The sequence below is a fragment of the Polyodon spathula genome, chromosome 12 (genome assembly GCF_017654505.1).
Source record: "Polyodon spathula isolate WHYD16114869_AA chromosome 12, ASM1765450v1, whole genome shotgun sequence".
Taxonomy (NCBI): domain Eukaryota; kingdom Metazoa; phylum Chordata; class Actinopteri; order Acipenseriformes; family Polyodontidae; genus Polyodon; species Polyodon spathula.
Window position 1 is genome coordinate 31,821,290 of NC_054545.1, and position 13,000 is coordinate 31,834,289.

Here is a 13,000-nt window from a genome sequence, read left to right on the forward strand (position 1 = left end):
GACAATGCCTCCTTCATATTCTATTATAGGCAGCACAATCCTGATCCGTACCACCTAAATACTGTGAAAATAGTTCCACAGTAGAATAAGTTTCTGAGTTTCAGTGCAGCTGTATTAGGATCTGACATCATTTCCATCATTAAAATAGACCACATACAGCCCTCCATGCTGAAAATTTCATACAGCCTTTAAGCTTGAGATTAGTGGAAGATACAGGGCTGTGTCAAATCAACATCACTGAAAGGTCAGCATGATTGTGATAAAGCAGGTATCCTTGATTGCCTCGGGATATGGGTGTCAATGGATCTCAGTTTAACAAGGAAAGACGGCTTCCTTTTCATGACAGTAAATAAATGAAAGTGTTGCTTTAACCGAAACTGTCAGTTAGCCAAAGGTCGTGAATTACCTTCTGTCTTTTTTGTTTTTTTTAATCTATTCCCGTATGGGTTGAAGACAAGTGAAACGTTCCTGTGACTGAAATAACACAGAAAACTTCCTGCCATATTGTTTTTTTTTTTACATTCTTTAATTTACTGCATTTCACTGAGTATCTTAGCTGTAATGGTGGCTGATTTTAGCAAGGCTGTCAACACCGACTATCTAAAACCAAGGCTGGCAGTAAATATCTCCAGTAAAGTATTTCTGACTAAATCCACTCCCTCGCCAGAAAAGGTACATGTTGGTACATCTTTGAGTATACAAACAGTAACTGACAGTAAGATTAGTAAAAAAACTGTACAACAAACCACCCATTTGCTATGGTAAATTAAAGTGTGCTTTCATTAATTCAAGACACCTATATTATTATTATTTTTTCAATGACCACAAGGAAGTCATGTTTGCAGATAGTTTCATTTAGTACCTCTTTGCGTGAGCATCTTCAGCTCACCGTGATTGATTGATGTTATGGCCCCAGGCTCTACTGTCTATGCTTCGGTTGTTTGCTCAGTATTAATGACATTTTTTATTTTTATTTTTTTTCTGGAAGTATTGCACAAAACTGTCATCTAACTATGTCGTGTGTTATTTGGAACCCTTATGTTCAGAATACACATGTGTTTAAGTAAAGGGAGAGAGACACTAGTGTTTTGTTCTGCAAAGTAATAGAAAATGTAAAAATGATATAAACATGATCTCATTTAATAAACTACAGTAACCTCTTTAAAATTGCCATAATAATCCTTAAATTAGCCAAGGTGTGCGGTGGGTTATTTATGTCTTATACGTTTATAAATAGGTTAATAGATATTAACTATTAATAGCAAAATTAACAACTTTAATTTGTAAGCCTGTTGTCAACAGTTCATGCAAAAGACTAAATAATAAGCAATAACCTTACGACATGTGTACAGATATATAAGATGCATGTTGTTGATAGCACTATTACATTCATATAGACTGTATATTGTTAGTGGTATATATTTTTATTTCTTTATTATTTGTTTTTAAAGACAGGGTTTGAACTGAGCACAATTAGTATACAATGTGCAATGCTGTATCACAAATATTATGAGAATCCTTTGTATGCGTTAGTAAAGGCAGTTTGGCATGCATTGTGGGTGCTGTTTGCACTGGATAAGTGTCAGTGCAGCTCTGTGAACAAGTGCGGTGCTTTTCACCAGGTGATTGAGAGCACCAGCCCTCCTGCTGAAGAAGGAGGATGCAATCCCCGAGCTGTGCGTGCTATCAGGGAACGGCAGCAAGCAAGCCTGGGAAAAGGCTGACCTCAAAGGATTGCGTGACAGGCACAGCTCATAACATTTTGTTTTTAGAAACTGAAATAACCCTGTTGCAGATACAAAGGCTGCATGATTGCTTTTTTCATATATACAGGTTCAACATACATATCTTCACATATACAATGGTATAGAAAAATACATTATATACCAGTGTTCAACATGCAACGGCTAATATGTTTTTCAGATGCATTTTATAAACACAATTAATTAAATCTCTTATAAAATGTATCTTACAGACTCAGGCACATACAATATATTGTTTCTGCTTCATTCATATACAGTTCCAGTCCCTGCTCTCATTAAACTATTACATTGTTTGGTTAATTAACTTTGTAATAGCAGTTGACACATGAAAAAAGCTGTACTAGTCTACTAGTCAATGTCTTGATCCACTCCATATTTAAAATACAGCTTAGACAGGATTTATATACCTGTACTGTCATGACAACATTACTAACGAGTTAGCCCCACAGTAAAAGTTGCCTTGTTGGTAACCCTAATTGTCTGGAAGCACATTGTACTGTACATGTTTTTGTATTGCAATCGTGTAATCAATGCAATATAATCTTTAGAAACATACACACTTCTAATATTTCATCTTTGTGGTTTACCTCATTAATAGTTTGTGTCACCACATACTAAATCAGTGTATTACTTTCGGTAGGTTTCACATCCCCCTAAGTTGAGGCTTATTTTAACTGTTCTATAGGAACTCAGTTTGTTGCGTGCATCACCTTTGATGGATTAGTTGCTGCCTACAACATTTATTGTAGCCAGGGATAAGTATTTTTCTTTGAAGAACAATGAAATCTGCACAATACACCTACAATCTTTTTTCAAGGTCCTATAATTTCAGCCTGTATTCAATAATTAGTGGCTAATGTGACTTATAGTGCAAAGTCTGAATTACAATAAATATGTGTATTTAACTGGAATATTAGACTCATCAGAGAACTTTGCATAGTTATAATTAAAATAACCAGGTGCATTTTAAGTAATACAATTAGTGCTGAGAATGTTGAATGTTTCGATAATAAAATAAAAGTTAAATTTCCTGTTGCACTAAAATGTCAAAAAAGGTTTAAAAAGAAAGCAGGTCCATTTAAAATAATATAAATCTGCACCCCTGCTTTCCTCTCAGATTTGGAATGTCCTTTTATGTTCCCTCAGCACACAACATCTCAGGAGAGGTGAAGGTCAGTAGAGTCACTGCCAAGCCAATCCCCTCTACCAGGAGCTCAACAGCAGAGGTTGGTGAGCTGTCAGCCTCTAGAAAGGCCAGCCATGAAGCGGTCCTCTTGGCAAGCTAGGGCACCCATACTATGATGAGGAGAATCCCTACCATCTGACCACCCTAACCCACGAGAACGCCAATGCAATGCTTCTCGTGGAATCTCCAGCAAAGATTGGCAACTTTGTACAGCCAGGAAGTGAACCTGAGGTCCCCTGGATTTATAGTTGTGTCTTTACCAGGGGAGCCACTGGGTTTATAGTGTATTGATTTATTTTTAGCAATAAGACATACTTTCTTGAAAACAATAAAGAAATTTTAAAAAGCCATTCAGCATGAATAAAATGATTCCTTCCTTTGGTGTTAACTAACAATTGCTTTAGCTACTGTATGGCAAATTTCTGAATGAAAAACCAAACATCACCCAGGTGTTTGACTACATGTTTGTGCCAAATTAAATGACACTTTTATTACCTGCCAAGCTTAACATTAATTGCACTGAGTAATGGGTGAGTTATTTATTTTTTTAATTATATGTAAATATTATTCATGTAAGTTGTAATGACTAATATTTTTAAAGGAAGTCCTTACTGTGCCTTAAAAGCGATGTCCAAACAAACAAACAAACAAACAAAACCAAGTGCAGGCTGGAGCTCTAATTGAATGATTATTGATTAATTGGGCTCCAGCCACAGGGGATAAAAGCCAGGGGAGAGGCCCTGGCTAGAGGTGTTCTTTTGTTTGAGAGTTTGCTTTGTGTGGGAGAGTTTTGTGTTTGGAAGAAAGGAGTGTCTTGTTTTAAAAGACTTGGAACCTGACTGTTTATTTTGTGAGTTCATTTTGAGTATTTGTGTTTGAACCTATTTCTGTTGTCCCTTGTGCCTGTTTATTTGATTATTTTATTTAATAAAGAACTTTATTTTTGACTATACATTGTCTCTGAGCCTCAGCTCTCTGTCATCCTGTCACAGGCAGGTAACTAACTAGACACGAAAAACTCAAGGGCTAGTGATAACACATCATAAGAACAAATAATAGCTGGGCCATCATTTTCAGACAGGCCATTATGATTACAATTAATACAGGTATCCAAACTGAAGCAGTACAGTATGACTATCCTAAATGTGAACTGACTTTAGAATACATTTAAAAAAAAATATTAATAACATACAGACACACATCAATGAAAAACTGTTACCGTTAGCAGCAATACCTTCCGGGCATTACCTGATAATCAAACCATGACTTGGTATTCTCATTTTTTATTATTTAAGAGATACAGCCCTAGTTAGAGAACTCTGGTGTCTGGCAGCTGACCACATCAGGGAGGAGAGAGACAAGGTCAGCAAGCAACGTAATGCCAGATAGTCAAGGTTTTATTGCAGTTAGAAACCGGTAAAGAGTCTTTAAATTATATATTTATCTTCCTTTTTAATGCTGGCTTTCCTTCCAGTTTGTTTATTTTTTTAAGCTAGATATTTCAATGCCATTCACCAGGTGGCAGTGCTTTGGAAAAGAGCTCTCTGAGGAGAGTACATGACAGTTCTAATGTATTGTTGCTTAATTCCAAGATAAGATCTAGTCTTACAAAGAGCTAACACAGTGCAGATTGATATCCCAGGAAGGTATGTAATGAAACAAGCTAATAGTCACTCTGAATATCTAACAAATGCTAAGCAAGCCTCTTTATTTTAATGACAACAAGGAGAGATCTACAAATTGGACAGAAGGATTATGACTGGCATTTCTAACTTTCTAAAATCAATTGCGATGAAAAGGGCTGGCAACACTTTGTTTTTGTAGTGAATTCAACACTGTGATGCAGAGGTAGAAACCCCCCTTGAAAAAATAAAATGCCTTAAAAAAACTGTTGATTTGGATATTGTATGAATGGAGGTTCACTTCCCAAAGGCACCACTGTGGGCGTGTCACTTTACTGGATCTGACAAGATAAGTGCATGAGTGAATGACAGAAAACAAGCCATCGGTAATTATGCAGCAGAGTTCTTCAGTGACTGCACAAATATACAGCTGTTTCTGTATACAATACTGCCATGGAATAAAGGTCATTGAAACCTGAGTTCTCCAGCATACTGCTACAATTTCAAATAGGGTGGTATAGTAATAATATTATATGGTATATTAATAATCCATTCATCCATCCATTATCATTAACTGCTTAATCCTTTACAGGGTCGCGGTGACACAAGGTGCAAAGCAGGACTACACCAGTCCATCACAGAGCTGCACACACACACAAACAGAGGGCAATTTAGAATGACCAATCAACCTGAACAGCATGTCTTTGGACTGTGGGAGGAAACTGCAGTACCTGGAGAAAACCCATGCAGACACGAAGAGAACATGCAAACTCCACACAGACAGACCCCTAGGCCAGAATTGCTATCCACTCCAGTCCTCGATTGGCTATTATATATATATATTATATATATATATATATATATATATATATATATATATATATATATATATATATATATATAAACAAATAGTTTTTTACTACCAGCAGTCAAGCAATGTGTTCAGAAGAGATTAACCCATCAGTGCCATTGTCTTCATTTGAGTAAAGGCTACTTTGCCATTTAGACGTTATCTTTTACTGTAGTGTTATGATAACTTACTCTAATTTTGTTGACCACAAACATAGAAATGCAATGTATCAAATTACATAAATACAGCTTGTGTTTTAATGTTAATTTGGTACTTAATGGGCTAATGGCCCTCATGCAAAAGACTTAGGAGAGTACCACGATATGGTTTATAATATGAAATGGACATTAATAATAGTATAGTGATGAGGTGAGGAAAGTTTCAGGAAACACAAATTGCTTATTTTCACAGTCTGTTTGCATCCTTGCATCAAACAAAGATAACACATTTACCGTAGTATTTGTAATATTATCCAGTGTGTCCAGCATTAGCGCATGCGGTATGATGTGTGGGAGAGGAGCGCAAATACACACAAGAAAAAACAAAATCTTGAAAAAAAAACATTTTCTTTATACGTACAGTAGGTGGATGCGTTTCTTTTGCCAGTAATAATATAGCAATCAGCCCTTGCAGACCGTAATACAAGCTGACTTTGGTGTAGAAGGGACATTGATAGTAGATTTCAAAAATGGCACGTATGTTACAGTAGATTTCAGGCGAATATTTCAAAGAAGCCAAACTTTTGAATAAGATGAAGTTGCAAAAATAAATTCAGCGGCCATGTAAAAAAGCAAAAAAAATAAAAATAAAATAGATATTCAAGAAATATAAGAAATCCAATGCACTAATCTTAACTACGGCAGCCTTGCAACATGAGTGTAGAGTATAAAGCACAGTATATGACATCACAAAACATGGCCTTTCAGGATTTTACTGGGGTGTGTACACAGGACAGACCCAATGGAACAAATCAGCAAACAAAGTAATTTGAAAGTAGAAAGACTTGCAAGCAATGTAGACAGACGCTACACATGATATTCATAAACCACCCATCTCTCTATAAGACATCAGAGGTGTGGGAGCTGAAGATTGTAATAGAAACACACACGTAGGCTCCATTTTATTAAATGTTATTGCTGATCCAGACATGCTGGGTAGCATTTTTTGCATGTTCACCTTCACTAACAAGTAAAGGGAATCTATTGCCTACAATGAATACTGGGGAAACTATTACAAAATAAAATAAAATTAAATTGTAGCTACATTTAGTCTTTTGTAAAATAATAATACGATGGCAATGCACCCCAAAGTGTAATGGGATGTTATTGAAAAGGCACAGAGGAGAAATATGACTGATGTAAATTGTACTGTGGGAAGTATGATAGTTTTTTTTAATTTCATCAGGTGAAACTTTAATACAACATGAAAATCATTTTTACTAAACACAATATTCATTTAAGTTATTTTTCTTCTATTCTGAAAATAAATACAATGTACATATATATATAAAAAAAAAAAACTTGACTCACATTTTGATGATTGCAAATAAATAAGTTTATTACAGCAAAAATAAATACATAAATAGCATAGCTGGCTGCATCAAATACATTAAAACATCATAGTTCTTAATTAAACACCATCAAACACTACATTGAAATAATGTAACAGCATATTTTAGTAAAAAGTAATTATAATAATAATAATAATAATAATAATAATAATAATAATAAATAATAATAATAATAATAATAATAATAATAATAATAATAATAGCTTATGATCCTTTTTAAGCTTGCACTTTTACAGTGTGTACAACAACAACATTTCCTGTGGGATGTTTTTTCTGTTTGAAAGGTACCATTGCAAACCGAGAGGTCAAGATAAAACAGTACTGTCAAATCTGTCAGGTATACATTGTTAATGAGAACCGAATGGAGTTATCTTGTTTGAAGTGGCTGAGAGCTGAGCTTTAAAATCCATAGAGGATTCTGTTACAGAGAAGGCATACACAGCGCATCACTGTGTTTGCTGTTCTTTTTTTCTATCACGGTTTTCATTTCTTTGTTTCTTAATTTTTTGTTTTTTAGAGCAGCTACAAAAAAAAAGGAATCTATTTATTTTTGTTTTTGTTTACATCAAATGCATTCAAATATCTAAACGACACAGACAGATCTTTAAATAACATGTTGATGAGATCTGTCCTCTGAAGTTTAAAATGCCTGTGGTGGTTCGTCCCCTTCTATAAACAATTCTGTTATGGGTTATTATCTGCTGAATTTCGGGTATGCAATATATATGAGATGTGTATGAGACAGTTTCCCCATCCTCTGACTTCAATAGCTTGTTGCCGATTGGCTCAGAGGTCAGAGGAAAGTAGAGCTCTGATAATAAACTGTAGCTTTATACCTTGAAAACTACTACTTGACAGTGAATGGGAAACCAAAGCATCCATCACACACCATAATCATCCCGCAAGTTCATATTTTACAGTACATACAGTGCAAATGCTATATTCAATCCAGGATTATACATACATTTCACTCCATTCACTCCAGGGAGAGTTGCAGTACATGTCTTTTGCTCTTACACAGAAAATGTATTTCTTGGTGACATGGTTGAGCTGCCAGCTTGTCTCTTCAGTGAAGAAATGATAGGAGCCCTGTTTTCAAAAAGGAACATCAATTTCAGTCATAAAATACCAATCTGAAGTATGTTTAAACATTCATATAAATTGAAGAATAATACCTGCCTGTAATATCATTTTAGTCACTGGTACAGTGTGCATATTATTTATGATGGGAAATCCCATATGAAAAAAAAAATATATAGCTATAATAATAAAAACTGTGGTCTTGAAATGATAGCCCTTCTTAAAGCTATAATAATGAAGGCATGTGCAGAGATTTTCCATTTCCACAGCCATGCTTTCCTTGTGGTCTAACAACAATCTCACTTCATAAAATGAGCTTTAGAAGTAGCAAAGGGTTAAACAGGTTAGTATTGCCCGTGGTGAACTTTAACAAGGGTGTGAGCCCCTGATTTAACCCTTGGGGTTTCTCTGCAACAAAATAAAACAGTGAGAAATATAGCATATGAGTAGACTTGTTATCCTGTGTTTTAAACTTTGTTTAATCACTGCACCTTGTGTGGCACCTTGTGATTACATGTGAGCTGGTCCGAACACACTTCATGGTTACAGTTGTTTTTGATTCTGAGGGCTTTAACTTCAAACGTCAAAGGGAAGTAGGAATGCGGCTGATCCCAGGATGTGGGATACTCCCAGGACACGACAACCTTTCTTGTGAACTGGTATCATCTCTGGTTTCACTGAGCACATTCAAAACAAAAAGTAACACACATGTGAACGCCTCACAGATACTCCCAATTTGCATTTCAGTTCTCTGTATTTTAACTCTGTTATATGAAGAAATGCAGTTTTTAGAAAGTCTGTTCTGTTCACTCCTTTTTTTTCCACTAGAGGGCAGTATACAATTTTCTAAAACAGGTGTGGACTTTTTACAGCAACGTGGAGATTCCTACTAACCACAGACCACTGTGTTGTCATGTAAGTCATATAATAGGTATGACATCACAATCCTCTTGAGTGTCTGCTCTGAACTTTCAGAATTTCAGAATTAGAATTCAGAATTTAGAACTCATTTGTGGTGAAATATCTGATATACAATTTATTACATGTATTTTAATATTTCTAGTTTAGGACTGTTGAGTGTTTTAATGCTATAGATCAAAATAGTTATTAGTTTTGAGATTGTTCTTATCACTGAAAACTAGTAGAAAGCATATTGACATAGTGTAATGAAATACAAATGTTTTTAACAATTCTGTTCAAATTAATGTGAATATCTATGCAGCAATGTTTGGCAATCATAATCTTGCATTAACTATTATAACTTACCAATATCTGTAAGGAAGAACTGATTGGAGTAGCTTTCAAAGCGCGGCCCATCTATTGCATTCAAATAAACTTCTATATTCTCCAGCTCTTCTTGGAATGGGCAATATGTCAATTCGTGACAGACAGCCCTGGATTTGTCCTGATCATGAACAGTGCAGGAGATGCTGGAGCTAAAATAGAGAAAGTATCCACACTGTACACTTAAATGCACTTTTTTTTTAGCTGGTTCAATTTACATTAGACTCTCAATATTCCAGACCATGCTGTTGGGACATAATGCCTTGTGAACCTTCTTTTGAAACCACATTTCAATATCATAGCTCTATGATAAGTGTGGAAAGCACTTATTGCTTCTGAATTCTCAAAGGATTATTATTTGATTTTAATGAAATCTAAATATCCCAAGCAAAGGCTAGACAAGGCGTTTTTAGTACAGATTACAATCAATATTGTGAATGCGCTGAACAGTGTCCAGTTCCACTGAATCTACTGTAAAATGGACAAAAAAATATGAATGTAGAAAATCTTAATTTTTTTTAAATCTATAACAGTAATGGGTAAAATTATAGATTTAGAAAACATGTCATTTTTAGTTTATTTCAGTATTTAACTAAATCTAACTGTAAAAAAGAATTGTGGTGATTTTTACAGATGTATTTACAGTACTACTGAAACAGGTCATCCAAAATACTGCAGTAAAAGTGTTACAGAGTGCGGTTTATTTTAAACAAGAGTGAGCTATTTCCAGCATTGATTTACACATAACTGAGAAGCAAATGAAACTTACTTTGGTTGATGAGCTTCAACTAAAATCTGGATGGTGCTGGGATTCACATTTAGATTCCAAGAGCACTCAAATACACCAGAATAGTTTTTTGTTTCACATTTAATATATATTTGATCTGAAAAAAAAATAAAAATATATATATATATATATATATATATATATATATATATATATATATATATATATATATATATATATATATATATATATATATATATATATATATATATATATAAGCTCTTGGTGAGTAAATTACATTCTTAAAGTTATTAACAGTCTCCTGTCTGCTGATGTACAGGGCAAGCATCTTCACTTTGGTAGGATAAACACAGAATAAGTAAACTAAGTTTGTATTGTTTATTTCAATCAACTGTTATTCTTTGTTAATAATCAATAGTCAAAGCCCCTCATAACCAAAACACCCCCTGATGTAAATCCCTGAAATATGCAGTAACTTACCAGAGATTTCTTGAAGTATTTGTTTGGGATGCTCTCCTTTGTCATTTTTTGTCACTTGAATTAACACTAGGGTGTGATTGAGAATGTCTCCATTGTCATTGTGACAGGTGAAGTTCCCAGCACCTGAATGGTTAGCTCACTCCCCTTTCCTATCTTCTGGTTCTTCCTCTGCCAGTACACACTGGGGCCATGTTCTCCACACTGTAGCGTCACATTTCTGCATGGGCTGGGTGTGCTCAGTGTCATGTCAATATCCACAACAACAACTAACAAGAGAGAAACAACACATTGTATATCCACCACTGCCCCAAAGAACCTCAATGAACTGGCTTCCATCCTGGGTGTCTATGTTCTAGTTACAATATAACTGCTCTTAAACTGAGGTCAGTTTTTGCTATAAAGATGCAGAACTAAAAGGCTTTCAATTTCAATTGTACATTTGTATCTACTTGGGTAATAACGACTGGGGATTTCAAGGAAGGCCCAGGCAGGAGAGTTGCAAGCACTGCAATGTAAGATCCAACAGTCACAATCAGGCTTTACAGCTGTCAGCTTCTATCCTTGTATGACAAGTGCAACATTTTGATCTTGTTACCAATAAGCAAATTCAATGATTGCTGGATCTATTTGCTCAATGACAGAATGCTTCGAAATACAGCTAAGCATTTCACATGTTCATAACTTCTGAAACCATGTAAAGTCTGGCTACTCTCTTGCTTCTTAGCTGCTTAATTAATTAATTAAATACAATTTACACATGTCTGGGAGTAAATAACAAAAGTGTATTAATAGTGTGAATGATATTATCTGGCATCCATTAAATAAATGACAGGGATTTATAAGGAATACACAAGATAGATATTTAATTGAGAGAGGAAACAATTGAATCGAATTCTATAACATGTGATCAATTTCAGATAGTACCAGTTAAAGTAACTGTGTGAATAAGTATTAGTGTCATTATGTAATACAAAAAAAGGGGACCTACTGTTAGGTTTGATCACCATGGTGCATCCTTCAAGTTGCAGGAATAAACATGTAATTGATAGTAAATTCCACAGCAGATCCATCTGTTCCAAGAAAAAAATAATCAAGTCAAGAAAAAAATGCATTTCATTTGAATAAAATACCAATCAATCTTTTTTATCAATTTTTACATTGATACATTGACAGTTGGCTACTGTTAAACCTGTTCAATTGATATTCTGCTGAAATTGATCAATCTTATATTTGTAGAAATCTTGCCAAGTGGTAATACAGACCACGGAAATGTGTTCACTGAAGATACACATTTCTGGGGCCCACTTTGTAAACAAGATGTGATATCTTGGAGTGGCTATCCCAGACAATAAAACAGTAAGAAAATAAAACTAAAGATTACCTTAATCATCTGAGTTTCTTGTGCAGTTCACCTTGATGTTTAAATGTCTGATGCACAGATGACAGCTCCTGTTATTTATACATGTACACACAAACAGAAATGAGAGTGGGAGGAGAGCTGGGATCTTCCAAGATCTTCTTATTGTTGTGTTTGTTTATATCACAAGGTTTACAATAAAATATGGAATATGATTTAATGTATTTATGTATTAATTCTCTCATTTTATTTTGCTGTTACTATTATTTCTACAAAAATTTAATTTTGTTCTCCGTGAAATTGCCAAAACAACACAATCTACATTGTAACTGTATCTTGTATTTGATTTCACTAGATAACTGTACTGTTTTTTTTAAATTATTTTTGTATTTGCTCGTATTGGGAAATCCTTCTCATCCATTTATCATACTTACTACATGTTCTTACACATATAAGCCGTATTCTTACCGTATTCTTTGTTTTGCTCTTACTTAAATCTGATCTTATTGTACTTTCATAACTGATCTTACCTGTATTATGACATTCTGTAATTTTATAATGTGATAACTTGTAATGTGATATTTTCAAATGCAATACTTTGCACTGTGATATTTTGTATCAATTGTAATTCGCCCTGGATAAGGGCATCTACTTAGAATTAAGTAATACTACTAATCTAGAAGCTTGCTAAGATAATACTCTAGGTGCAATCTGGTTGTTTATGATTTATCTGTATTTTATGCTCTGGCTGCATCCACACTTTGAATAGTATCTGTTGACTAGAGAAATATCTTGTTAATCATCCTGCTGAAGGACTGGATAGCAATTATGCAATCTGATAAAGGATGCCCATGGTCTTTACACAAGCAGCTAAAGTATATATATATATGTATGTGTGTGTGTGTGTGTGTGTGTGTGTGTGTGTGTGTTCTTATCATCATTTATTACTGTTTGATGTGGATATTTGGCATGTTTACTAAAGTACCAGCATATTTTCCCTTAGGGGCAGTCTCTGAACAAGCCTGAACAAGTAGGTTTCTTTTATGAGGTCAGTATAAAA

The 13,000-nt window shown here is 34.5% G+C and overlaps 2 long non-coding RNA genes across 2 annotated transcripts; both read right to left on the reverse strand.

Moving 5' to 3' along the window:
* Positions 1–7,559: 7,559 nt before the first annotated feature.
* Positions 7,560–9,492, reverse strand: LOC121323910. Its single transcript, XR_005951196.1, has 3 exons — positions 9,338–9,492; positions 8,563–8,748; positions 7,560–8,080 (listed from the first exon to the last, which is right to left on the reverse strand). It is a non-coding gene; the product is annotated as an uncharacterized LOC121323910 (long non-coding RNA).
* Positions 9,493–10,130: 638 nt separating this feature from the next.
* LOC121324098 lies at positions 10,131–11,686 on the reverse strand. The gene is made up of 3 exons (XR_005951215.1): positions 11,572–11,686; positions 10,584–10,849; positions 10,131–10,239 (listed from the first exon to the last, which is right to left on the reverse strand). It is a non-coding gene; the product is annotated as an uncharacterized LOC121324098 (long non-coding RNA).
* Positions 11,687–13,000: the final 1,314 nt, after the last annotated feature.